We start from the raw sequence: 22,968 nt of genomic DNA on the forward strand, positions 1-22,968 counted from the left end.
GAAAGCCGTGCGGTGAGTCAGGCATGACTTCAGGGGACCTCAACAGGACTCAGAGGCTGACCCACTGGGGGGTGCAGAGGGAGGTCCAGCTGGCCTGAACTACAGCCCTGTAGACTGTCCTGGCCGCCTGGTAGTACAGGGCTCAGCCCCCGCCAGTCGCAAAACCGTTGCTGGACTGAACTCAGTTCTGACTACGGCGTAGCATCCATTTTTACTTAGAATTCAAAGTTAAAAGAGGAAATTGCCTGTTTACCCAGTTCCTCTCCTTGGAGACCAGACAATAGGGATTGCAAGACTGAAAATCAGAGAGGAGATTCATTAAAACTGACCAAGGCAGAAGAGTGCCTGCCGCCTGCTCTCAGGCCCACCGGGGCCCGGGGAGCTCGCTGGGTGATCTCCTCACCACGGGGACAGGCTTTAAAACAAACACTTCAGTTGGGCAAGACATCAGAGAACAATCTCCCTCCACCTGAAACATCAAGTCCTCCAAAGGCCGAGATGGATGGCGGTGAAGGAGACATGGAGTGATCTAACGTAGGCAACATGTCGATGGCAGCACTTCCACACCTCCACACGCACACCCGACGCTCCCAGCTGACAGCAGGTTTACACGCAGGTAATTCTAGGCTCTGAGTTGCCGCTTGAAACCAAAAGCAGATCTGAGTTTGATCTGGAAACCACGACTAAGATGTCAGATCCACCCTGTGGCTTGATAGCGAGTGGAAACGAGCACTACCTGGTACTTTGAGTACTTTGAGAATGGAGGCCGTGTTTTTCTTTTTCACCAATATCTGATTTCGGGATCGTCTGTAGCAGTTAGTGTGCTGAAACCGCGTGTCACCGTGGAACTCCGTTTCCCCTACGCGGTGTATGCAAACAAACATCTACAAAGGCACTGCCGAGAAGCAGGTATGGGCCAGGCCCACCTGTGCTAGGATGCCCCCGGGCCTCGGTGGTCACTGGTTAGGGTCACTGGTTAGGTCACTGCTGGCCAGATGCTGAGAGACGGCACTGTCCTGAGTGCACTGATGGAGAGTTGGTGGGTTCGTGGGAGTTTTACATAAGAACCTCCCCTGGGGACTGACTGGGAGCGCAGACACCTGCATCGGGGAGTCAGAATCAGCAGATCTGGGAGCGAGGCCCAGGTCTGGACTTTGCAGGCAGCCTCCACTGGGCTCCGGTGGCCTAAGAACCCTACTGGAGAAGCATCAGGAGGATCGGAACTTTGGATCAAATGGGACCTCAAATAAGGATGGAAACCTTTCTTCTTGGGCTACTTACGTAACCAGCGCAGTTGCCAGCAGATCTAAACGAGCTTAATCAGCTATTAGAGTCTTAATTAAATTCCTCTCAGTTGAAATTTCCGAATTGCCTAATTGTTACACGGCACACATTGGAGCGGTGGGTTTTTTTTCTTCCTACAATAACGGCTCTCAGGATGATCTCATATCTCTGTGGATAACAGCGTCGACTGTCCCAGGCCCCAGCACGGGCTTGTCTTTCACGGAGACGTGTTTTGATCTCCCTCGTTTCCAGGAACAATCTGCGCATCTGCATCCATTCTTCTCTTGGGTTCAGCCAGCGAAAGAACAGCTCCATGCATGTTCAAGTTTAAAATTTAAATTTCAAAATGAAAGTCTGCGGCCCAGGGAGCTGCTTCTCCTCTAGGAGTCGTGTATTATCTCCAGTCCTCTGGAACGCCGCTGTTCCCGGGTCCCCGGGGACGGATAGAAGTCCTATTTCTTTGGTTTACTTTTAATTCTTTGTGTGCTCTTAAAAGTGATGTGTTCTGTTAATTAGCTAAGCCGTTAATAGTGTTTTCTTTCTCCTCTTTGATTCCGCATTGGAATGATATAACATCAGAGACTCGAAAAATCAGCAAAAAAGTAAAAAAGCAGCTCTTTCATAATCACTGATTAATTTTCCGAACAGGCTCTTGAGGGTCCTTCATTGTGTAACTTCTGTGCCCGCCCGCCCTCCGTGGGCTGTAACAATATGACGATAATTACTGAGTAATTAATAAGGGTCGTCGCCGGCGTCTATTGAGGGGCTGCCCACCCCTGTGGGCATTTCCCGTTTCACCCTCATAGTCCTGGAAGGGAAAAGGCCATTATCACCCCCATTTTACAGACTGAAAAACAGGGAACTTAAGATCAAACCGCAAGTGAGAGGACCCGGAGTCCAGCTGAGGGCATCTGGCCGCTGAGCCTTGGGTCCAGTACAGCAAGGTGGACATCATGTTTGCTTTGGAAAATATCTAGAGAAATATGAGTGATTTGCCTTGTCGAGGGAACATTCCATGGATCGACGGGGCGTCGAGGAGTTAGCCCCCTGTAAGGGACCGTGCCATGTTCCAAGAGTGGCCACACCTGGATTCTGTTCCCCAGCGTGAAGAGCTTCCCCTCTGGGGGAGAAACTCAGGTTTCCTTGCCTGTCAAGCAGGAGGGAGGAGGAGGCGGTGGTGGTCCTGCAGTTTGCTCTCCTGCACCAGGGATCTTCCCGCTCCGTGGGCCTGCCAGCTGATTCCTCCAAGACCCTGAGTTCCACCACAGAAAAGCTTCTAACAGCACAGCCGCCGGGCTCTCCCTTTGCAGCCTTGGGCTCAGATTCTGCCACTTCCACCCTGGACATCCAAAGGCAGTTGGAACGACAGAGCGGGGGAAAGCCAGCTGTGCCGAGGTGGCCTGTGTGACAGGTGACCTGGAGACTCCATCCAGGAGGAAAGTCGATGAGACCGCTTGGCCCCTGCCGTGACCTCCACCCAGCGCATAGCGCATAGAGGGACGGGAGGGAGGGTTCTGTCTGCCCCCTGGACTCTCCTGCTGCACGTGAGACACCAGCAGTCCAACGCACGATCCTGTTCACACTGCTGCGTCTGTTAGTGTCGAAACCCAGACATAAGCTTGATTGAGCTCCTCAAGGGCTGCTGAGCGGAAGGAGGAAGGCAGAGTGCACACACAGAGCAGAGACCCAAAGGGAAAGGGCCCACCGGGGGTGAAACGGCGGGGGGGGGGGGTTGAAACCGGGGTCGGGGGCCCAGCTCGGGATGCTGGGGGGAACTTGAACACCAGGGATGATGCCTGTCGTTTTCAACGCCTTCACAAAGGCTATTTAGAAACATGGCAAAAGGTTTTCTTTTGACCTTCTAATGTACTTTTTTCTGGGTAAATTTCAAAGATCAGTGTAGCTTCCAATTGTAAAATAAGTGAAATTCCATTCCATCTGGCAGAGTGAAGAGCTCTCTGGGGGAGTACTTACCTGGACAATGTTCAGCGACTCTGCTCCCCGACGGCCTTGCCCATGAGTTAGAAGTCGGCCAAGGGAGGAGGCCGGCTCTTTCCCTGGGATGGCCGCTGAGAGGGTCCCTCATTTGCTGGGATAACCAATTCATTTTGAACAGCCTGAAGCAGGCCAGAGACCCCCACCCAGGAGACCCTTGCCATAACTAAGCTTCTCCAGAGACCCTCAAAAGTTCTGTGAGCATGATTGTTCTTGGTCCCTCGCGAGGTGGACGGTGTGTGCGCGGGGTCTGGGCTCCAGGTCTCCAGCCTGGGTGGGGCCTTCACAAAGGCGTTCGCCTCTCAAAGGACTAGAGTCAGGTCCAGGGAACCAGGTGGTGGGGGGAAAGGGGAGGGGACTCTCTGTTTCCCTGACACGGATTTTCCCAGAGGGTGTCCTTGGCCTGAAGTGGGTGCCCAGAACAGTGACAAACTGCTTTTGTGTCCACTTCTACAGATGTGAGCCTCTGAGCCCCTCCCCTTACGCCCTGGGTATAAAGCTCTAAAACTTTCTGAACTCGGGATTCAGGGGGGGATTCGACGGAAGCCAGAAGCCCCCCTTTGAACCTGGCTGCAGCCAACAGACCTGCTCCGTGCTGTTCCTCTGTGCTCTGACTCATCTGTCCTACCTCAGTAGGACTTAAAAAAATAAAATAAAGACCTTAAAAAGCGACCAGATTCTGGAGTGTGTAACCACTTATCAAAGGAGGCAAGCCCCAGGTCCTCCAGCGGCCGACAGTTTCAATGCCTCAAAGCGGACTCCAGGGATGGCAGAGGCCAAAGCTCAGAGATTTCCTCAGTCAGCATTATGTAAAGGAGCCAATTCCATTTGGATCTCGGCCCTGGACGGTTCAAAGCTAACCTCATTGACGGCCGTCTGCAGAGTTTTAAAACAAGGTTACAGGCCTGGGGGTATCGATCAGGTGAAAAGCATTTCATCCTCTTGCCCATGAAAAGTTATTGGGCTGTGAGTGTGGAAGTGCTGGGAACTTAGTAGCAGGTCTCAGATGGGCTTTTGTGCTTCTGTATCTAGGACAAAATAATAAATTTAAATCTTTAAGATGGACATTTTCCTCCTTCCAAATGAAAGGGCGGGCGGGCCAGAGCTTGGGGCCTGGGGCGAGCCTGGGGCCCTGCTAGTTATTACAGGACGTGCGCCGAAGCCCTCTTGCACGGGCGAACTCCATTGCCGTGATGAAATGCACAAGGATCAGAATTTCAATTCTCCTTAGATAGGATGCTACTTTGACAATCATTTTTCTTGGCTCAGCTCTGGCCCCAAACTACTTTGCTCCAAGCTCGTCTGAGCCCTAAAGTATTCCAGCCAGAGGATCCTTTGAAATACTGAAGCCAACATAAGATTTAATGGTGAGGAAACAGTAATAAGCTTAAACACAGCTTTGCCCACTGTTAAAAACGCGACTACCAGGAGGCAGTGTGGGGGAGGAGGCCCCGATGGGAACAGGCCAGATAAGACCAGCTGCTTCAGAAAACAGAGCCGCCGTAACCCTCGACTGTCCGTCCAATTTCACCCAGACCAATTATCCCCACCTCAGACATGAATCCACAACTGCAGAGCCCCGTGGAGACTCTGGAGGAAATGAGGACTGGGAGGACCCATCGGGCAGCTGCTCAGCGCTGGGCTTCCTGCAAAATCATCCTGGCTGAAAAAATGCCCTACAGTCGGGGGAAGAAGACCCAAGTTCAAGTTCAACTCTGATGCTTATGAGCTGTGTGACTGAGTTAGAGCAAAGATTTTCAGATTCACACAACTGTAACCACAGGCAGAATCCCAAGACCCCTGATTACTTTATTGTAACCGATCAGCAACGCTGTTCTCCAAGCCCTCGTGACTTAGGGTTCAATGACCCAGTTCATGGGTCATTCATTCAATAATGTTTAGTGCTTATTAGCCATGAAGGGACTCTAAACCAAGGGTCAGCAAACTACGGCCCTGGGCCAAACACTTTTGTACAGCCCACGAGCTGAGTATGGGTTTTCCATTTTCACGTGGTTAAAAATGGACACAATAATTACACTTGTGACATATGAAAATCATATGAGATTTGAACGTGTGCCCATGAATGAAGTTAGATTGGAACACAGCAGGCGCATCTCCTACCGGATCCTCTACACGGGCTTTCATACCGAAACAGCAAGTTGGGTCCTAGCCAAAGCGACGGTGTGGGCCACAAAACTAAAGGATCGACCAGCCGCCCCCTTACATAAAGAGTTTGCCAGCCCCTGCTCTAACCCCTGTGGACGGGGACCCACTGACCAGCGAGGACGATAAAGTGCTCTCAGGACGAATGACACTGTACAATAAAAGGGAACAAGAGCCAAAGGGTCAAGGTGAAGCAGAGGCAGGGGAGCATCAGAAGCGAGAGAGCAGGTCTGGTAACCAAGGAGGACATTTGGAAAGGTGCAGTGACCAGGGGAGCGGCGGGAGTCTGCGGAGGGCTTGGAAAGAACCAGTAGGTGGGACTATCCCTGTGGACGGAAGCTTAGAGGGTGGGCTTGGGGAGCACGTGGAGAACCAGGAGTTCATCCAGACTGGGCGAAGGGCGCAGTGTTCAAAAGGGACCCAAGGAGGCAGGAAGTCCCTGGGTCAGGGCTGAGGTCCCCAGGTGCACACTGGAATCAGCCTTTGCCTCCCTTGATGATGGGCGCGTCTGGGGCTAATACTGGTGACTTCACCCACGTCTGTCTGGCAGTGATCCCTCCCACATTTGGATGTAGCCTATTTGCGAGTATTTGACGTCCATTCCCTAATCAGTGTGCTCCTACTTGTCAGATAATTTGCTTAAATGTAGGGGTCAGGCTTTTGGTCCTCTCTCCCATCACTACCGCCAGTCCACTTTGGCCACTGTTCCTCTGGGGAACGTTCACTCAGAACAGCTTGATGGCAATGATTTGAGACTCAGGAAATCCAGCCGCACTCAGCTCTTCTCAACGTCTCTTCTTGGACACTATTTCGACCCCAGGGCCCTGGCCCTTCTGATTGCTCCCAAGGCTCTGCTTCATGCTCCCACATCTCCTGCCCCCTGGCCAATACCTCATCCTCTAGCACCTCAGCAGACTTTCCCCCACCCACAAGGATCCTGCCCCGACTTTGTCCTCTCCTGTCACCACCCAGCGCCACAACCCCCAGCTGAGCCAACCCAGCCACGTCTCACCTGGAAACCACCAGTTCAGGTGGAGAACACCACGTGACCACAGAGATGAATGGCATCTCAAGTTTAAGGACTCCCTGTGCAGCTGAGCATCTTTCTCTTTTTTCCTAATTGCATCTCCCTCGTTCCCTGGAAACTATTTCAGAACTTCACATCTGCCCACAAGACTGACTGCAAGGCTGCCAGCCCCATCCTCTCCCCACGTTGATGGATCTGCCTCTGATTTCAGATTATACGGACAACCCAGAGCCCACAAACTCACCTGCCTCTGTCCACAGGTCCTCCTCCTCCTTTCTGTCAAGAATGCAGGAGGCCCCTGTCTCTGCTCCAGCCTGACACTAAGCCCAACACAGTCACCCTGGACAGTCCTCTTCTGCATTCTCCTCTCCTCTAAAACTGGCCCTCGACGCCCTCCAGGGACTTTCTCTGCACATTAAGTCCCCAAGGCATGTGACATTAGGGGCCACGCCCTCTTTCCTTGAGTGTCTTCCCCGGGCTGCCACAATCCTACTCTTACCCACTTGCTCGCCTCCTTCTCTGAGCACGTCTTAGGTGTCTTAACCCGCGCCCTGCCCCAGAGGTCCACGCTCAGATCTCCTCTGCTCCCCGTCTCCAGTTACCGTCTCTACGTGGACAGCACTTAGATCGGAAGCCTTTCACCAGCTCCTCTCTGCAGCCTGCAAGAAAACTCAATCTCCTCCTCTTACTTTCCTTCAATCATAAAAGAATATGTACAGTTTCCCATCTGCCTCGAGTTCTGGGAATCTTGTTATGGTTTGGATGTGTCCCTCATCCCCCAAAAGCTCAGTGTGTGGGACAATGAAGGAGCATTCAGAGGTGAGCCCACTAGATGATGAGAGTTGTAGTTGTGACCTAATCTTGACACGGATGAACAGGTGCTCACTGGAGACAGGTGGGATGTGGCCGGGGAAGGAAGGTCACGGGGGCCTGGGCCTTCGGGGTTCATATTAGTCCCTGGAGAACAGAGCCCTCTCTGCCTCCTGCTGCCCTGTCCTGGCTGCTTTCCCTACCAGGCCTCACCTTGGGCTCAGAGGAATGCAGTCAGCCATCGATGCACTGAGACCTCTGAAACTGGGAGCCCTGAACAATCGTTTCCTCCCCTAAGTTGTTCTTGGCAGGTCTTTTGGGCAGAGCAGTGAGAAAGCCGACTAGCACAAAGCCCAGTGCTAAAATATTCCTTGTGCACCTCCCCCTCCTTCATCACATTATGTACACACCACCGCCAGGCTTGACGCTCCAGCCTCTGAACGTCTCCCACTGTCCATCTCCCTCCTAACCCTGGGCCACCACCGCAGTGAGGCCCTCAGCTCCACTGGCCTCCGCAGCAGGTCGTCCTCCTGTTTCCCCACGGCCCATCCTGAGGCAGTGGCCCAGGCCTTCCTTTTAAGTCCCCCTGCTAGCCGGTCATGGCACTGTGCTGCCAGAGCCCGTCGATGGGTTCTCACTACAGTCGGCGTAGAGAGAGGACACGACCCTCCGCCCACCTTCCTGGCTCTCTGCATGGCCATTTCTGACAGCCGACTCCTGATCCCACGCCTGCCCCACATCGACGGTGAATCAGAGGACTAATCCCAGGCTCTGGTGCCAGGAGTCCTCCCTGGGTGCCAGTTTCACACCATCACTCACCCTGTGCAGAAAACCCCTCCCACTCCCTGCCGGGTGCACTCCTCACCCCCGTCTGCCCTTCGGAACCCAATGCAGAGGGCAGCTCTGCCGGCAAGCAGTCCCTGAACCCAGCCCTGGGCAGGTGCCTCCTCCTTTCCTTCTCATCAAGGACTGGAGGCACCCACACAGTCATGGCCCCGGGATGCACTCACGACAGGGTGCTAAATGAACAAGTTAGTAGGTGAGGGTTAGCAGAACCACCAGGAACTATCCATCACCAATGCTCATTCTCCCCTTCTGGTGACAGGCTCCAAACATAGTATGGATTTGGGAGGTGGCGGAACCTGAGCCTGAATGCCTGGCTCTGGGCCTCAGCAGCTGTGAGACCTCGGCTGACTTTTCCTGCTGGGCCCCAGTCTCCTCATGGGTCAAGTTGGCGTAAGGAAGCCGTCACGTGATGCTTGTGAACATTTAAAAAATCATGTCTGTACAGCCCTTATTATACCAACTCCATACAGTCCATGACTGCTCGACCCACGCAAAGTGCTTCCTTGCATGCGGGTCTCCGGGAAGGATTCCATTAGCTCATGTAAGTGAACCCCCCCGGCAAGATGCATTCAGTTAAGGTTCCTTGCCACCCACCATGCACACGTCCTCTAAGGTCAAGGCTGACCTCCAACTGCAATTCCAGAACAAGCTAGAGTAAGACAGAACAAGACAGGGATCCCAGGCCGGGGCTTGTTTACCGAGATGACGCTTCCTCTAAGGGAAGACGGATCCGCTTTTCATTACTTCTCTCTATTTTAGACAAAACTGATATCGCCACTAATACAATCCCGTGCCCAGAGAACAGGGTCCTGCCAAAGTCAGCCTGGAGTTATTTTAGTTCTATCGATAAATCCGGAGGTCTGGGAATTATTTTTATTTTCACATGCTAGTTTTAGGTTCTGAACAATCGATGCATATCATTAATTTCAGGACCATAAATGCAAGCAGGGCTTTGTTGGATCCTTATGCACGGCCTTGTTCGTGTTCAATTGGCCAAGCAGCTGTATTGGAAAAAGATGAAAAGAAACAGAGAATAAAAGTGACTGGAGACAACAGAAGCTCTGAAAGGAGCACCCTGCTCAGGGAGTGTATGTAGGTCACGACGCAGATGATGACGGAGAAGTCTCGAGTTGTGAGGCCCTTTTCGGGTTACACGCTGCTATTATTTTATTTGACCTTCATGACAGACTTGCTTAAAGGTGAGAGAGAAATCATTTCACCTTTTCAGAGCAGGAAGCAGATGTTCATTCAAGTAACTTGGCCCAGAAGGCACAACAAATGTGTGAACTTGAACCAGAAGCAGTTTTCTGGCCAAGACTTTAACCAGTTTTCTGGCCCAGACATGAAAAAATGTACATGTTTCAGTATTCATCCTGTTGTGTGGGACCCAAGAGAAAACCAACACAAACCTCTTCCTCAAGAGGCTTACCTTCAGGCTTTAAACCCAGTTCCTCGGAGAAAAGACAGTGCGGCCAGGAAGCTCCCGGAAATCCACTCAAAATGCAACAGAACAACCCCAGTAATTTTCATTTAAAACCCCAGATCGCACTTTGCACACATAATGATTCCCATTGATTAAGCTCTTTCTGCTACGTCCCAGGTCCTTTCCTTTACTGGATGCTGCACTTAAATTACACAAAATCCCTGAACCTATGAAGTGGCTGGTTGACCACTTTGGTCCTCATCTCTCTCTGGCCCTCACTTCTCTCATACGTAAAATAAAATGAATTGAAACATCTACCACCTCAGGTCGTAGTGAACATGAAATAGGATAAGGTACATGCTGAGTTCAAGGCCTGTAGGAGAAGCAGAACTTAAAAACTATTAGGCTGCTGATTACTACTACTACTACTACTACTACTACTACTACTACTACTACTACCAGGAGTTATATAGGAAAACCAAACTATGTGTTTTCCATTTCAGTTCTCTACCTCCCATGGCACTGGGTGAAGTCACCTGCATTATAGAATTTGTATGAGAGCCGGGCACGGTGGCCCACCCTGTAATCTCAGTGGCTTGGGAGGCTGAAGCAGGAGGATCTCGAGTTCAAAGCCAGCCTCAGCAATGGTGAGGCCCTAAGCAACTCAGTGAGACCCTGTCTCTAAATAAAATACAATACAGGGCTGGGGATGGGGCTCAGTGGTCGAGTGCCCCTGAGTCAATCCCTGTTAACTACCCCACCCCCTGGCCAAAAAAAAACCCCAAAAAACAGGATCTGAATGAGGAAGGAATACAACTAAGTGGTTAAAGCATAAGCTTTAGACTCAACCAGCAGGTCCTCAAAATGCAGCTCAGATTGTTGAAAATCAACTTGGTCTCCTTAGTTTTCTCAGGGATAATGAATGGCACCAAGATCATACACTTTTCGTGAACTAATGGACATTGTGGATTTTGAGTTCTGACCACAGGAAGCGTTTAATGAAAGGTGGCTCCAGTGTCCTCTTAGAAGCCCCATGGGGTAGGCACTGTCATTGCTGCCATCAGATGATGGGGACACTGGATGTCTGAGAAACACCAAGACTGACAGTGTTTCAGCTTGGCCTGGGTCTCAGAACTAAGTGTGACCCATGGCCAAACCTGACCCTACAAATGCCCATCAAAACGCCCTCTCCCCATGCCTGCTGAGCCGGGAGTGCCACTGTCCCTGCTGAGCACGATGCTGGCCTCCCTCTGTCTACAGGGACCAGTCATCATCTCTCGATGTCAACAGCTTTGGTTTAGGCACATCCCTGTCTCCAATTTCTGTGTCCATGGATTTGGGAGCATCACTTGATGGGAATCACGTCCATATTTTTGAGTCCTGTATTTTCAGAGCCTCCATCAATCAACGCCTCCGTAACATGTTGGTGAGGAAACAGATCTCACGGTGTCCATTCAAGCTCCCAACTTGAAAGCTGGGAGTGAAGTGAGGCGTGCACAGTTCCTACAGAAGAACACTGGACAAGTCTCTGGTCTTCGGGGTCCTCAGGGTCCTCACCTGATAAATGTCCCTGCCTTCCCTACCTGAAGCGTGGTTGTTGGGATCTGATAGCCATAACTGACCCACACCCTCCCTTCCTACCTTAGCTCTCGTGGCCCATGTTCTTCAAGCATGCTTTAATCTCCGAAAAGAAAAAACTTCACCATCCACTATGACCTTCTGCACCGAGGAATCAGGACCAGGAACCCCGATTCTTCTGACGCTCCCTGTTGGTTTCCACTTTGAATATAACAGAAGAGAGGGCCCCTTGGCCTCTTGCAGTCATCCTACGACTCCCTCTAAGGGAGCCAGAGTTGATCCAACCTTGGGCTCTTTCCTCGTGTTTCCAGTGGAGTCTTTCACACGGGGAGAAATCAAGATGGTTCAGCCCCTACTTTTTCCTCCTCAACAAATCCATTCAGCCTTTATAATCTGCAGAAATTGTGATTCAAATGGAAGGAGTTTGGATGGTAAGAACTCTACAGATAGGACTGTGATGAGCTTTAAAACAATTTTCAAAAGACAATGGCTAGATAACAAACCATATGGTGGAGTCATAAGCAATGAAGAAGCCCTTTAGTGCAGGGGTGGGGGCTGATTTGCATCCTCAGATTTGCAGAGGAATGTTGATTGGTTTGTGCAGAGATGCAAGAGACTGATTAGGCGGCAGATTTTCATGCAGCTCAGTGGGACGCTGAGCTGAACTCAGAAAGAGCTGTGTGCGGTGGCAGCGGGGAATCTTGTACCTGCCACAGTCCTTGCAAACACCCTGCAAGTCCACCGTGCAGGGATGGGGGGACTCCCACCTTGGGTTTTCATAATTAAAGCCCTGACAGCAACGCTACCCACAGGCAGAGAAACCCCATTTCTACCACATGGTGTCGCAGAAACTAAAAAGACACTGGAGGCCAACGGGGCTGAACTGGAGCCCGACTCGGCCACCTGCTTGCTCTGCTAAGGTGGGCAACTCACTAATCCTCCGAGACTCAGTTCCTTCATATGCTACTGGGGTGGGGGAGGGAGGTACTATTTATCTGGAACGTCTATTAAGAAGTGATCAGTGTAGGGGCCGGGGCTGTGGCTCAGAGGTAGAGCGCTTGCCTAGCATGCGTGAGGCACTGGGTTCATAAAGATATTGTGTCCACTTATAGTTAAAAAGTAGGTATTTAAAAAAGTGATCAACGTGATGAGTATAGATCCCCTGGGCCATAATCGGGGCACAGTGATTTACATGATCACCATCATCATTGTTTCATAAAATATGGGGAACTATCGCCAGGCACCAGCCATCAATTCCCTTGTCTTCAGAGCCTAAAGCACATAAGGTCTCCCACGACTTGGACACCAACACTGGAAGACTCAGTCCCTCGTCATTTCTGCCTCTCCCACTGGTCCACCCCAGGCTCCCATGCCAGGAAAAACAGGGTAGAGGGGAGGGCAGCCTCGGGTTCCAAGGGCACAGATGAGAAAACCAAACTGCAGCTCCAACGTCCTTCCTGTCTGTTCCAAAACAGGAGAGCGGCAGAGGCCACCAGACACGCTGAGGAAGTGGGCAGCAGGGGCAGACATCCGGTGTGAGGTCTGGGAGCTGCTCTCCAGGTCAACTCTGAAATGGGGGACACTGGAGGGGCCTCCGGTGCTCGTGGGTCAGAGGACCCTGTGGCGAACTCTTCTTCAAGCTTCAGGATCCGGGTCACAGGTGATCTCTTCAGGAAGGCTTTGCTCCTCCCCTCCCCAGATCCAGGCGCTCTCTGCCAGCAGCACCCATCTCACCATGTGGCAATGGACAGTCCTTTCTCTCTCTCCCACCAGACTGCGAGTTCCCTGAGGGCAAGGATGCTGCGGCATCCATTTCCACCTCCTCACTGTACCTACTATAGACCTGGCAACCAGCAGAAATGGTCGACAGATTGGCAGTGGTGAAACGGAGGGTTCAAGAGTGACCACAGAGTGGGTGAGCTGAGTGATGGTCGGGTGGGCTGACAGATGTGTGGTCGACTTTGTTAGATATTCGGTCATGGGTGACTGGATGCATGGATGGGTGGATAAATGGACGGACAAACAGTCAATCACATCAGCAGTCACAGTTTGCAGTTATTTTATCCTAAAGAAATAGCTGATGATCCAATTAAAGGTCTGACTCTTGCCATGCCTGCCACCCACTCAACTTCCCAGGCAAACACCCTCTACAGAAACAAGTACTCTGTGAATCCCCATCATCCATTCCAGAAACTACGCAAGGTGGCGGAAAGAGCACTAGACCTGGAGTCTCACAAGACCTAAACCGGAATCTCTTCTCAGCTCTTGATAAAAATGTCACTAGACATCCCCGAATGTGTACTACTCAAATATAAAATCAGAAACTTCTACCTGCTTCGCAGTGATAAAGTGAAATGATAAATTTGAGAGCCTATATCGTAAGGTTTGGTTCAGCAGACTCCTACTGTTTATTTGCATTATATTCAGAGAATTGCTAAAATCAATCTCCTCACTCTACTTGCTTCTAAACTTCTTTTAGGAATATTGCATTTTTCCCAGTGAAAGATCACTTGGGACCCCAATGTAGCCATCAGATAAAGCTCTACTGACTCTGATTGAAGCTGGTGTCTGTCTCATCAACCCCTCACCTACCCAGGAACCCCTTGGCACTCTGGGTTCTGAAAGAACTGAGCATTCCAGGGAACACAGAAAAAAACCTTGGCCTAAAATCCCGGTGCTGGCTTTCCCTCCCCTAGCTCCCACAGTTTAGATTGAGAATGCCCCCCACCGGCCCACGTATTGAGGGGAGGGTGCTGTTAGGGGGTGTGGAGCCTTTAAGAGGTGGGGCCTACGGGGAGATCTTCAGGTCATTGGGGGTGTGCCTGTGAAGAGGACCATGAGACCCCGCCCCTTCCTCTTTCTCTTATTCACTCTCTGGCCATGAGGGGAGAGGTTTGTACAGCCATCTCTCACACCAAGATGTGCTACCTCACCAAGGCCCAAAGCGAATGGGGACAATCAATCATGGACTGATGTCTCCAAAACTGTGAGCCAAAATGAACCTTTTCTCTTCATAAGTTGAGGACCTCAGGCATTTGTTATAATGCTGCACGCTGACCCTTCTTTCTTTCCTCCCTCCGTCAGAGATGCTGAGGCCTTCTTGGGCCCACTCAGAAAATCTAAATGGTTTTTACCTGTCTGTTCAGGAGTTTCTAGAAATACTTCTGACTGAGAGACTTTCTGAATAATTTACTGAACTGAGATCATTTAAATAATCTATTTCTCATTTCCATAAGTAATGGCAATGGGGAGCTATCAAGGGCACAGCTTTTGCCTCACATTTGTACCATCTGTCATCGGAATCATGCCCCTTTCTCCCTCAGACAGCTTCATCATCAGAATGGGTTTCTGAGCTAAATAGAGATGGACCCTCCCTCCACACCATGGTTGACTCTGGCTCCATTTTGACACTCCCTGGGCTCTACCTCTGCCTTCATCAGAACATGACGCTGGGCCAGCCATTCAGCCCAGGTGGCTTCCAATTTCTCCCCCGCAACCTGAGGACAGAGTTAATCATAATTGGAGCTGACATTTATTGATCATCTTCTACGTGCTAATCAGTGTTCTAAGCACCCGATGTATTATCTTGATGAATTATCCTAACAACTCTATGAGGTAGGTACTATTATTATCTCCTTTTTAGATATTAAAAAAAAATGCAGAGAATACTGTGAGACGGAAATGAGACAATGCGTTGGAAACGCCCTGCATGGCGTCTGGCATATCGCCAGAGCTCAACTAATGGTGTCTGCTGCTCACAAGAGAGCCTCACATCCATCAACCACATCACCACGTCCTCATGACACCATTCATCTTTGTCGTCAACTCCCCTACTGAAGCACGCTCCCACACAGATGTCTCTTCTGCGCACTGAGATTCCTTTTGTCTTAACTTCTGAAACCCAGAAGACTTCCAGCAGACTGCTGCCTTGCGGAGGAACACTGGGTTCAAGGCTGCTCATTACAACCATAAAACAAAAGGAGAAAGGAAGAACCAAGAGTTAGTGCAAAACCACACACACACACACACACACACACACACACACACACCGTAAGGGGTGGAAGGGGTCAATTTGAGAGAGACTTGGTACGTGTCCTCATGGCCACCTCACATACTGTACTGCGTGGATATTTAAAGTAGTCATCGTGCGTGGCTCCAGGGAAGTTGGGTGATGATCTAAAATCTTTACAATGGCTTAACTTTACCTCTCTACGGCTCATATCATTGAGAAACTTGATGATCATCATATAAGGAAACAATCAAATTCCACACAGACTCCGCCAAGGTGGATGATATCACCTAACCCATTTTACAAAAGGGCCCTCGACTTTAAATATGGGTTTGGAAGAAGAAAAGAGACAGAGAGGGAGAAGGAAGATGACCAGTATCACTTGCAGGCAAGTTCTTTTTTTTTTTTTTTTTCTGGAACTATCTAATCCAGAAATACCAAACCACAGACTCATACCTAAAAGTTTTTTGTTTTTTTGAATTGACAATCGAATTCCCCATTCTGCCCTGCATCTTTCAGAATATCTTCTTTCTCACACCTTCATTCTCTTTAAATAGCCCCTTAGAACATTCTCCAAAGATGCAGGCTCACCACCATTTTCATTTAAAGAAGTAGTAGGACTTAGGTTCTGGCTATTGAGGTTCGACGTTCTGCCTTTGCAGATTACGAGCTCTGAGACTCTGGGCAGTTTATTGAATTTCTGGGGGCCTCCTTCTCTACTTCTGTAAAAGAGGGGACGTAGTGTCTCATGCCGGCCTGAAGAAGTGTCATGGCACATTGAAAGTGCTACACAAGTGTTAGTACAGGTATCTGTGTGGCTCTCTGACCTCGAGCTCTCCAACAGGACCACCCGAGACTACAGAATAAAGTCCGTGGTCTGCGGGCTCCAGCAAGCCTGGTCCTTCCTCCCCTTTTGAGCAACGCGTATTCGTTTCCTATTGTTGCCCAGCAGATGACCTTGAACTTGCCACGTGGAACAGCACCACTCTTGAGCTCACAGTCCTGTGGCTCAGTAGCTGAGGGAGGCTCAGCTCGGTTCCCTGAGGGCTTCTCTGGAGCATCTGGGAAGAACCCACTCCCAGACTCACTTGGTTGTGGGCCGAGTTCAGTTCCTTGAGGCTGTAGGACTCAGGTCCTGGCTTCCTTGTTGGCCGTGGATGCTCTCAGCACCTGGGGTCCCCTGCACTCCTGCTATGCAGCTCGTCCTTCCTAACTCTGGAACTCAGGCAAACTCTTCTCATGTGTCGAATTTCCCTCCTACCAGCTCTAGAAGATCCCCCACCCGCATAGGGTTTGGGTGGGATCCACCCTAACACCCTCCCTTTTGAGTAATTCAGTGTCATCTGAAAATTCCCTTTTGCTCTGTGCACAACAGAAGCCCAGGAGTGGAGGCTCCTTATAATCACGATCTCACCTGCACCCCCAGGAGGGGCTGAGAGAAGGCAAGGGTCACCAGGGCCATTCTTGGAATTCCTTCTGTCACAATCTATTCCAAAGGCATGAGACTCTTCCCAGGGGCCTTGAGCACCCGGCCTCAGGACTGTGACTGGGATGTTCCTGCTGCATCACAGGCTCAGATGTCCAGACCTTGCTCATACCCCAGATCTCCAAGAGAGAAGTCCCGGGTGTAGATGCCCTTAATCCTCCTGCCCTAGCAGGTCTCCTCTCGAGATGCCCTGGAGTCTTCTCAGAACCCCTCCGCAGCACGTCCAGGCTGCCCTGGAGTTAGGGGTCCCCCCCCCCCCCGTGCCCTGTGGAGCTCCGAGGCTCTCAAACGCCAAGTGTATCTGTTTTGCAACCCTAAGAATGACTTGCATGTAATTACTGCTCAGGAAACAGTCTTTGCTCAAGTAAATGTGAATAAGTCAGGGTAATACACCCCAAATTCAATTGTTTCTGTTTCTGGAGGAAAGATCTAAGCAAAAAGATCATTTATTAACTTGATATTTATTGGAGATAAACTAGGGGGCGGGCACCGAACCACAACTGCACAAGTGCTGTCTATGGTAGCACTTCACTTGGCCCAACCAACAACTCTCCATTGACCAGAGTTTGCTCAAGAGCAGCAACTTCAATTCCCTTCTTTTCTCTCCCTCCTGTTTCTCAAACGTCGTGGCCAAGCACCATATTCCCAAGGAAGAAGACGGAGAAGCAAGCACCTCGGCAACAGTGTGGCCTGGGGTCTGCGTCTGTGCCCAAAGCAGTCATCCCGCATCTTCACCAAGCACCCGGCACCCCGTGGAGCTCACGAAAATGCAGATTTGGGTTCCCTAGGTCTGAGGCAGGGCCTGGACCTCCGCAGCCATCCCAAGGCACGTGAGCCCAGGCAGCCCAAGCTGCCACGCTTGTGAGATGAAGACCCCCAGGTGTGCCTGCCTTTGGGGTAGCTCCTGGGGGGAGGTCTTTCCACTCATTTCCTACCACTCTGCAAATATTTATTGAGCCCCCCGTATCAAGTACTGAGGGCGAAAGGTGAAGAGGGGACTGACGCACACCCCAGAAGGCCACAGTCGGAACGTGGGGCTCCCTGGGGGCTGCGTCGTCCTGCGCAGAGCAGGCTGTGGTAGGTTTCGGGATGACTGAGGGGTGTGTTATCGGCACACTTCAGTTCGGGTCAGTCCCCAGGACTGTGTTGTCACTTGCCGTTTACTGACATCCTCTGATTGAATTTCTCTTCCAGGATTTCTCTGACCCCATCATCAATGAAATGGGCGGGGGTCAAAGGGGAGCCAAACCCCACGTTTGCCCAACTCCTTCAGTCCTCTGGCAGCTTGAACATTTTCTTAGGCTGCCAACGTCACATCCACACCCAGGCAAACACACGCTGAAAACCTGCTCATTCCCATGAGCTCGCGGGGCCAGTCCAGGTTAAACGTGGTGGTGATGGAGGAAGTGGGCGCAGGAGGGAGAGTCAAAACACAGTGACGTTGAAGGGCTGAAGCCGTCTGTGATCACCAATCACATCACGCTACCAGAGGCTGGGGAGTGGAGAGACAGTTAACAGATACGGGGTGCATTTGCAGAGAAGAGTGATTTCTAATGGTCTCCAGCACAGTAGGGTATCTAGGGTTGTGACAGCCATTAATTGCGCATCTCAAAATGACTACTAGAGGGGATTTTGAATGTTCCCAACCAAAAGAAATTACGTATGTTGTAGGCGATGGATATGTAATTATCTGAGCATTGCACACTGCACACACGTATTGAAACATCACAGTGCCCCCCCATGCCTATGTACAATTATTATGCACCAATTAAAAATTTTAGAATCATGACTCACTATGCATCACCAGGCCTCACTGAATATGATAATGCCATGATGTGCCACAGTCAGAACTACGGACTGAAGAGAGGGATCTTGGCTTTTGTAAGATGTCCTTCACCTCGTCTATACCAGGATCTCTCTAACCAGAACCTACTTCATCATACAAGGACATGAGAGACAGGGTGCACCCCGTTCCTTCATGAGCCTAACTGGAACATGCAACTCCTGTAGAGCAGAGAGTACAAATATCTATAAACTGTGATAGATATTTGCACCCCAAGTTCCAATTAGCTGGGTTTGAGTGCGATCTACTGCACCCAGGGGAAAACAGCAAATGGCGTTCTCAGGGTAGGAGGAGAAACCCCTTAACTTCCCCTCCCAAATCCTCCTCCGCTAGCTCTGCGGTGTGACGTAGGGAGGAGGAGCACAGGCTTTGGGTCAGGCAGACCTGCCCTCACGTCTCGCTTCTGTCCCATGAGCTGGGGACTCTTGAGCAGGCCCCTGGCCTCTCTGAACTTGAGTTTCCATGTCTGAGGCAGAAAACCTACTGTAGATGGGTTTTAGAAACAGCTACTAAGTGAGATCCTGAATGGAAAATTCTCCTGCAGTCCTCGGCACAGAGCAGCTCCTGATAAATGTCGAGCGAGGTCCCTCGCTGCAGACTGCAGAGAGGGGCCACGGTGCGCGCCTCGTGGTAGGGCCCAGGAAAGAGAAGAAACACTTCTCCCCGATGAGACTTCTAGCCAAGCCAAGAGGAACACGCACTCAGGCGATTCCAAGGCACCCGCTGACACCCTTCAGAGTCGGGTGTTCGTTCCTCTGTGCCCTGTCTGACCTGATCATTGGGACAGGTCCTAGACATGAAGTGGAAAAGACCCACCCTCTTTGGGCTGCCCAGAGGTGGGATCATGGAGAAGGCAGGTGTCCTTGGCAAAGAGAGAGGAATGTTCAAGAGGACAGAATCATCAGGGAGTCGAACAGGAGACGACATTGGATATGAGTCTTGGGGGACCTGGGGAGGGCAGGAGCAAAGTGTCCCATGCCGGGGCACAGAGGAACAAGCCTACGTGGGGAGGTGGAGGGTGAGCTTGGCCTCGGAGCCGATAAGGTTGAGCACCGGTGGGTCATGGAGTGTGTGTGCCCGGGGGTTGTCCTGGGGCAACTCTGGGGACCAGGAGCCAGGGCTCCGCTGGACGGAGGGCTCTGCCTTGGCCGCTGAACTAGGGGCTTAATGAGAATGCAGAGTCAGGGGATGAAGAGGGAAGCCGGCCCCCCAGAGCGAAGGGCGCAGGACATTCCCTCCAGAGAGATGGAGAGCGGTCACCTCTGTCCTCTGGAGCGTCATCGTCATCTTTAACTAGATCTTCTCTAGGGAATGCAACACTTGTTTTTCTTTAATATTATATGTTTTTGTCCTATTTATATTTGAAGTCAAACTTCAAACCAGCTTTAAATGTCTTTCTTTAAATATCTCTCTCAATATATTTATCCCTTTCAGAGCCAGTCTGGGATATGTTAATCAGCTCAAGTCAGCCCTTCCACAATGTACGCATCACCAAAACCTCACGCTGTAGGCCATAAATATAGGCAATTTTTGATGTACTCTTTTTAAAAATTAATTTAAGCCACGAGTCTAGATGTGTACACAGGTGTGTATCTGCACACGTGCATATTTTCATTTAAAATGATTGTGACCGTACCCTAGTAGACAGGCTGCTCTCAAGGCATCTTAGAGGGGTAGTTAAGAAGAAAGCGGCTCAGCCTGCTGAATGCCAGTTCACCCTAGAAGCCCCAACGCCATGTCCCCACCCTCATGAGGACCTGTCCCAATTGATCAGGTCAAATTCACCCCCACCCCCCACGTCCTGTGACACAGAGACAGCCAGTCGGACACACGTGGCATTGTACCAGGGCTGGCTTGGTTCTGAGCTACCTGAGCAGAGTGGGGGCTTCGCCACAGCCTCACAGCAGCTCCAGTACCTGGGAGATGGGGGTCCTGGAGTCGGTACCACCGTGGGTTGTGGTCTTGCTGGCCTGACTGCTCAGCGGCTTGCATGCAAGGGATTATTTTGAAACCTCTCTGGGAAGCCTTGGACCTACCAAGCTCCAAGGGGAGCATAAATAAATAAAAGGAGAGGCAAAGGCGCAGAGTCCTGATTTGCAAGAGAAAGCCTTTCAGCTCTGTGTTCTGCATCTGCAGCTCAGGGGGACTGGGCCCAGCTCGGCCTAATCCACAGCAGCCCCACACAGAGGCCCTGCAAAAGCCAAAGCCCCTCTGAGGGCCTGACATGTTTGCCAAGACACCCTCACTTCATGCTTCTGCTTCCAGGGACGCCACAGGGTGACCTCAGCGATGAAACAACAGCTCCCTCCTGGGCAGTCCCTCCCCCTGCCAACCTGCTGTGCCAACATGCCGTCCTGGGGGCAGCCTGAGGATGACATGATGTATTTATCTGCTCCGCCGGCTGCTTCTTCCTTAGCAATAGAAGCGCCGGGAGTTACCTCTGAGGCCCCGATCCCCTGTGTGCCGAGAGCAAGGCCAGCGACTGGAGGCGTTTGGAATGGGAGCTCAGAATTAAGCTCACGTGGGCAGCAGCCCCTAGTGCATTCTCTGGGAGATGGCTGGGTTCCAACAGGAAGGACAGGGGGACACACAAAACACCCGGGGGCATTTCTCTTGCATCCAAAATGGACTTTACCCAGGACAGCTTTCCGTCCTTGTCCAGCCTCTCACCTGCACTGCCCAGACACCACGCAACTCCCAGGTGTGAGCCGAGCCTGAGCTTGGTGGGTGGTCAGAGCCCACCAGGGAGGAGGACTTCCCTGCTCCCAAAGTGATCCTCAGATGGGGATGAAGACACCCCAACTCACCCACACAGAGCGGGAAAGCCTGATCATCTTCTATGACAATAAGGAAAAACCAGTGAGGGGGAAGAAAACCAGGACCCCAGGAGACAGCAGGCTCCGGTTCCCAGAGGATCAAGGAACCCCGTGCACACGGGTGGGCGGGCGGGGGATCCCAAGGAAGGGAAGAGGAACACCCTCCACGCCAGCCCCAAACCCACGCTCCTGGAGGACAGAGTCTAGCCTCCAGAATGTCCTGGACAGGATGACAAAGATCCAGGGGGTCAGCGTGGAGGAGGAGGACACCCAGAGGCAGGAGGGGGCCGGCAGAGGGATTCTGCAGACATCAGGTCGTGCCCGTGGGGACACACCCCAGGAGCCTCGCCCTCACACACAGGTGCCAGACAGTGGAGGAAGTCCCTCAGGGAGAAAAGGTGCGGGGTCACGACTGGAGTCCAACTCCACGTCTCAGGAGTCTTGGGATGAAGCTACTAGGAAAGGCTGCTGATCTGTATTCCACCTCCTCCTACTAACCACCAAGCAGAGCACAAGAACAGAGCCTGCCCACAGGGGGCACCAATGGACAGCTGTCGAGTGGACAGTGAGGGACCACGTCCCAGTCAGGGTCTTGGCGACTCACCTAGGGAAAACAGCAAGTGGTGAGGGGTTCCCCGTGACTACTGTTGTTAGGACTGGTATTCATGTCGGGGATCAGATGTGAGCCCTCGGGGGAAGCTGTTAGCTAGTTGTGCTGAGGATCCCAATTGGTAGCATTTAAAATTTTTTTGAAAAAAACTAACTGAGCAGATCCTGGGCCATCGCTGTAAGCACGTTGACACGTGTGCAAGATGGGAAGTGTTGGCACCACTCTGGAAAATTCTGGGTCCCCGTCTTGACCATGGCTCTCCCAATGGAAGATATTCTCATATCTGACCCCATAGGCAAGACCTGCCCCTACTTGAACTTTATGTAGCTGGAATCCTACACATGACCTCTGGGTCTGTCTGTCTCTGTTCAATGTCATGGTTCTGAGGTTCACCCACAGCACCATCCTCCGAGTGACTCATTCCTCTTTGTGAATGAGTAGCATTCCATTTTATTAAAATGCATTCATTATTCATTTATCCATTTCCTTACAAATGGGCGCTTGAGTCGCTTCTGGTGTTTTCCTGTTCAGAATAAGTTGCACTGAGCATTCCTGGACAAACGGAACACTGGGGACATATGCTTGATTTCTTTGGTATTAACAGCCAGGAATGGAATCACTGGATCACAGGTTTATGAATGTTTCACTTTACAAAAACACAGCCAGTTTCCAGTGGTTGTGATTCTATATTCCCACCAGCGAGGCCTGAGATTCAGTGGCTTCACACCCTCACTTAAACTTGATATTGTGAGTCTTTTTGATTTAGAGCCACTCAATGGATATGAATTCGCGTCCCAATGTGGTTTTAATTTGCATGTCCCCAATGACCAAGAGGTTTATCATGTCTTCAGGAATTTATTAGCCATTTGAGCAATGTCTTCGGGGAGGTGACTAAGTCAATCTCTTTCTCTTTTGATTATTGATTTGTTGGAGTTCTTTACATATTCAGGTTTTTGTAACTTATATGTATTGCCAATATTTTCTTCTAATTTGTAACTTGCCTTTCTCATTTTCTAAAACTGTCTTTACATGTACAAAGTTTTTTAATTTTGACAGAGTATAGTTTATGATTTTTATT

General features: G+C 50.9%; 1 protein-coding gene across 1 annotated transcript in view; it reads right to left on the bottom strand.

Annotated features, from left to right (window-relative positions):
* Grin2a (glutamate ionotropic receptor NMDA type subunit 2A) overlaps nucleotides 1–22,968 on the bottom strand; it is a 323,436-nt gene that overhangs the window by 78,253 nt on the left and 222,215 nt on the right. The window lies entirely within an intron of this gene.

Source organism: Marmota flaviventris, chromosome 19 (genome assembly GCF_047511675.1).
Source record: "Marmota flaviventris isolate mMarFla1 chromosome 19, mMarFla1.hap1, whole genome shotgun sequence".
In the NCBI taxonomy this organism is placed as follows: Eukaryota; Metazoa; Chordata; class Mammalia; order Rodentia; family Sciuridae; genus Marmota; species Marmota flaviventris.